At 48.9% G+C, this 6,000-nt stretch overlaps 1 protein-coding gene across 1 annotated transcript in view; it reads right to left on the reverse strand.

Annotated features, from left to right (window-relative positions):
* Positions 1 to 6,000, reverse strand: part of LOC135811578 (uncharacterized) — a 156,464-nt gene that overhangs the window by 19,826 nt on the left and 130,638 nt on the right. The gene's annotated exons all lie outside the window — the stretch shown is intronic.

The raw sequence follows: 6,000 nt of genomic DNA on the forward strand, positions 1-6,000 counted from the left end.
TAGATGTACCTGGGATAAGTAGGATATTGACCCGCGTACTTGGGTGTTACCGTACCCTCATATCATCCCTCCTGCTACGCAGTCGGGATGATATGTATAGGATATTACCCAAGTACGAGGGTGTTACCTCCCGAATATCATCCCGACTGCGTAGCAGGAGGGATGATATGAGGGTACGGTAACACCCGAGTACGCGGGTCAATATCCTACTTATCCCAGGTACATCTACGCATTTTGGGGATCGACGCAACTGCGTTCTGAATACAATTACCAAGGTACAGCTATACCAAAAACAAGATGCTGCCTTTCTTTTCAATCCAGTCAAGGTTTGAGAGCGATGGAGCTCGGGAGACAAGTTGCATTTTTGTAGTTGGACTAGAGAATTGACGAAGATTGCACTGTTATGATACATAGTCATTTGGTTCAAAGTAAGGGCCATACTTCAAGTCACGGTGAGATACAACGTCATTGTGGATGCTGGTGCTGACTTCCTTGTCATTGGATCGGCGTGGAACTTTCAACGGTTTGGGAACCTTGCTGAACACTGTCCGTCCAGGCAGTAACCACATTGTACATATCGTCGGACATAGGCACCAGTGAGTAAAGTGCATTTCGTTGTATCAAGACTCTTGGTTGTATCACTATCGGCCACTATGCAATCAGAAGAACGTTGATCTTGTTATATTATAGGCATACTGGATTTGTAGCAGCATCTACGTTTTAGATTGTTCTTGTGGTAATCGTGCTGGATACGATGTCATGATAATCACTGCGGGTCGCATCTTGCATCCATATCTTATCTACATCACACATGGATTGCTGAGCTCTTCTTCTTTCACACTGTTGAATATTCTGTACAAGATTTTTCCTCTCACTTTCACGTCTTGTACTTTTCGAGTTGTTGCGGTATCTCTCCTTGCAATTACATGTAGTAATTTTCACTCGGATGGTGATACTTTGTGTAGTTTTCGAGTTTACAAAGAGTGAATGAGAACTGATGCACTTCGAAGTCTCCTTTGTGTCGTAGTGTTGAGTTGAATAGTGATTGGAGTTCGTTGTTTGTTTGTGTGGAATCTGGTTTTGGACGTAGTCGCGGAGGTAAGTTCTCTCCGTTCACTTTTACTGTACCGACGGTGCACTCTGCATTGGCATGCGCTCACCCTCTCACGGTTCTGTGTAGTGCATTTTGTCGCTGGGTTCTGATCCAAAGGACTCCAGTGGCAAGATGCATTGCATCGAATCGAGAGGGGGTGGGGGCATGCCAATGCAGGGTGCACCGTAGTAGGTACGGTAAAAGTGAACCCAGTTAATAATGAATATCATCCCGCGCGGGATTGTATTGGCTATTATTTCCCGGTCAGCAAGGCTCCTGATTGGCTGAAACAGGCCTATAGTACCGTACCATGGGATAATCGGGAGGTAACACCCTCGTACTTGGGTAATATCCTATACGTATTTATTTATATTTCTCTAGGGCAGTCTCCACAGACCTATGGTCTCCTTACGGGGTACCCTAGCCAATCTAGGATTGCGATACGAAATTGACTTGGTGAAGCAGCAAGGCGGACCGATGCCGGAACTGAGTTCCAGCGGTCAGCAGCTAAATAAGAAAGAGATTAATAACCAAATCGAGAGAAGGCTCGTGGCAGCACAAGGCCAAGCGAGACTTGAGACCTTGTGCAGGTGCGGCTACGTGCCTCAGAATTTGCACGAAGGCAGAAAAGGCGGCATAGAAGTGAGCTGGCAGAAGAATGAACGCATCTGAATACAAGAAGATACAGTTTAAGGGAGAAACGTATAGTGATGGGTGTGAGGTTGTGTCGAGACAGAATACACTGGACATCTGCGGTGGGTGGGTAGCCAAATACAGTACGCAATGAACGGCGAGAGATGCGGGTGAGAGAATCATAATTATTCATGTTGGCGCAGACTGTGTACATAAGCATTGCTTGCATATTCCAGTGTAGACTGGACAAAAGAGAGATAAATTATGCGTCTGGCTGCATTGGTCAACATGGTGCTGCAGCGCCGAAATGCATTCACTTTTGCACTGACCTCCTTTCGGAGTGCATCAACTTGCTGACGGAATGTCAAGTGCTCATCAATAATGATGCCAAGATACTTAGCACAAGATGATTGTTCGACCACAGTGCCACAGAACCGCAACTGACGGGATGCCTGCACGGTGGGCTTCCGCAGGACAAGAAACTGAGTCTTTGCCGGGTTTAATTTGAGTTCCCTGGAGTGCAGAAACTTGCTGACTGAGTGCAAGTCTTTCTCAAGCTTTTCAATCGCTGCACCAGCAGTCTTGTCTGCAACATAGAGATTTGTATCACCGGCATAGAGTTGGCTGGTGGAGTAAGCCAAGCATGTTGGAAGAGAGCGTGTGTACAGGGTAAACAGAAGCACACCAAGTACAGAACCCTGAGGGACACCACGGTTGGCAGGATACTGTTCTTCCGGGGGGGGGGGGGGGTTGCGGCGACATACAACTTGCTGTTGACGACTAGACAGGTAGCTGCAGAGCCAGGCCAGGGCTTTACCACCTATACCACACGCATGGGGCTCCAGGAGAAGTTTGTCATGCTGACCACGGTCAAAAGCTTTACTGAGGTCCAACATCGCCACCGCTACAACATTTCCTGTGTCTAGAAAATGTTGCCAACTGTCAATGTAAATAGCCAGTGCGTCTCCACATGAGTGGGATTGACGGTACGCGAATTGCTCATTGGGAATGAGTGGTGTAGCATGAGGGGTCCTGATATATTGGCGAAGCTGGTCATATACAATTCGCTCCAGTAGCTTGGAGGCTATCGTCAGGAGTGAGATGGGTCGTTACTTGGTTGGATCACTTCGGTCTCCTGTCTTATATACAGGGCAGATATTAGCAAGTTTGTAAGGGCTGGGGAATACTCCGGTAGTTAGCGACTCTTTAAGTTAAAGATATCTCTCAGGGTTGCTGCGAGGTAGTGGTGATTGGCTTTGAGGATAGCAGCTGGTACACCATCTGAGCCAGTTGCCTTGCAAACATTAACTCCTTCCAGGAGCTTCTGCACCTCACCCACTGTGACGGGTCGGAATGTGACAACTGCCGACTCACTACATGGTCCACTCGGGATCTGGTATGTTGGAGCAAGGGTGGAAAATGTTTCACAGACTTGGCCTTTAAATGTTAACGTCAGAGCAGGTACGTCCACTGGAAGGGTGCCAGATGGCTTCTGGCGTCCAAGAAGACGGTTGATGATCTTCCACTGAGCACGTACATCATGTCGACTTGCAGCAAACTGCTGAACAAAGTGGGTTTGCTTCAGGCGACGATTCAGAAGGGAATACTCACGGCGGGCTGCGCGGAAGGCTTGATGCGCAGACTCATTTGTAGGGTCTTTGAGCCAGTTTCTGTGCAAATGGGCTTTCCTTCTAATCAGCTGTGTCAGAGCTGGCGTAAACTATGGTGGAGGCCGAGGGTGAGAGGTAGCTGGGACAGAGCGCACAGGACAGAATTTGTTGATGGCGTGCATAACTGTGCTTGTCCAGAAGGCGGTGAGCTCGTCCAGCGAAATGTCCGTGCAATTGATAGAGGTCATGGAGTGTTCAACGGCAGGGCCGAACACACTTGCTGAGACACTTCGGATACTTGGTTTGCGAGCAGTTGTATGTCCAAGCAGGGTGCTATAAGGATTGCCGTGTGCAAACTCTAACTCAATGCCGACTAGGAAGTGACCTGTGACTCCATCAAGAGATTTCACAGTTACGGTCTTCAGTGCAGTATCCTTGTGCAAATCACAGGGAACGAGGATGAGATCAATACAGGTGTTGCTGGGTACTCGTGTTGGTTCAGCAATGACATTACGAATGCAGAGACTGTCGCAAAGACGTTGAAGATGTGGATATTGAGGCTGCTGCGATGAATGGAGAACATCGACATTGAAGGCGCCTAGAAGCAATAGTTGTGCACTCATTCCATGAATTGCTACATCAACTGTATGTTCCAGATCCTCCCAGAAGGCAACTGGTGCTGTTGGTGGTCGGTACACACATCCAATACACATTTCTCCAGCCCCAGATTTGCACTTGGTGGAAATTCTGAGGAATAGGGCTTCTACACTGGAACTCGGAATGCAGCTCAGTACTCTTACTGCTTCACGCACGAAAAAGCAGACACCTCCACCTTTGTTGAGTTTTCTATCATGTCGATATAACGTGTAGCCTGGTACATGGACGAGGGCGTCAGCCACACTGGTATCTAACCAGGTTTCCGTAACTGCAAGAATGTCAATCAAACTGGGTGAGTTGAGTGGATAGAGGATGTGGGTGATACCAGTTATCTTATTTCTTATGCTACATAATATTATGTTAATGTGGGCTATTCTAAGTGCCACTGGCTGCTTACTTGTTTTCGGAGCTGTCTGGTGGGGGAGCCCTAGACATTCCTATGCTGCTGACTGTGTGGGGTGCGCATTGACCTGGCTGGTCATGTGGTGCGCAATGATCTGGTTGGTCATGTGGTTGCCATCGCCATCAAGGATATCACCAAATGGTATGATGCATTTGATCCCTTTGGAGCGGAGTTCCTTAAACACTGGAAGCATCTTCTTACGTTGTCGTTGTTGTTCTGGTGTGAGGTCATGGTGGGCAAATACTGGCTTGCTTCGGCATTGAAGCTTGAAACGGCCTTTGAGAAAGGTCAGTTTCGTTGCCTTCGTGGCAAACGTGACAAGGACAGGTCTATGGCGTACTGGTCCATCGGATGATGACTCGCGAGACGCTCCCAGGCGCCGGCGCTCAGCTGAGACTACGGCCTCACGAACAGGTTCAGACATCAGGGATTTACACACTTCCAGAACGTTCTGGGGTGTTTCCTCCTTCAGGCCGTACAGTACGGCCTTGTTTTGCCTCTGGAAGCGCTCGAAATGCTCCTCAATCGCAACAGCTGGGGCTGCTTCTTTGACACGTACTCTAGGACCATGAGTGGAGGGAGACGTGCCGGCTACAGCACTCGCCAAAGTACGCACGGTAACCATGGTAACGGTCTCACTGGGGGTCGGGTTTGGGGTTTCGACGACCTGTACTCGTATATCCAGGTCTTGGCAGATCTTCTTCATGTCTGCAGCTTCAAATACCAAAGCAGCCGCTCTTTTGTCGAGAACGTCAGTTAATGTGGCCAAAGCTTGATCAGTGCTTTTGACCACATTGTCCATACGATCCGTCAGTGAGCGTACTACAGCCCTTTGCACATCCCGACTGCTGTTTCGGTTTTTCTTTGTATCTCTGCTTCATCATACTTGGCAGACAGGAAACCCATGCTCCCTTCTTGATCCCGTACGCTGTCTTCCAAATCTCGTACCGTATCTAGTACATTCAAGTGTGACTTTTCGGTACAGTTCATCTTTTTCTCCAGGGCGGTTAGTCGAGCATCCAAAGAACCACGAACCGCTCTCAGTTCTTGGCGAATATCATCAACGCCACTTAGAAGTTAGAACCACACCAAGCTTCTCCTCCATCATTGCACTCATGCATGTCCGAAATTCAGTCACGAGATAATCGGCACTTACGATATTACCACCACCATGATGGTCCAAAAGGGAAGGGGAGCCTCGGGTGGTGACAGGTTTGAAAGCTGATTTCGCACTCTCCGACCCACTGAGGGCATCCTCAGCTGAATGGTCGGAGAGCTCTCCAAGGTCGAAGGATGGCATTGGCTCGGCAGTCACAGGCGCTCCTGGCGATGACTCCGCACTGCTAGCATGCCTTCGCTTCAATGAGGCATCCGGATCTCATTGTGGGCTGCTAGCTAGGGCGCCGAGAATACGCCCCAGGCCCTCAAACGACACAAAAGTAGTCACAGTATTCGAAATTGACCACGGGACCGGAACCACACGGCTCGCCTACACTTACCCTACCACTTCTGCTAATCTACTTTAACACGGCTATCACCAGGTCACTTCCGACTCAGGCTTCCTTGCCTTAGACCAGTGTAGACAGGCCTGTCACAAACATTCA

This window comes from Sycon ciliatum, chromosome 3 (assembly GCF_964019385.1).
Source record: "Sycon ciliatum chromosome 3, ocSycCili1.1, whole genome shotgun sequence".
NCBI lineage: Eukaryota > Metazoa > Porifera > Calcarea > Leucosolenida > Sycettidae > Sycon > Sycon ciliatum.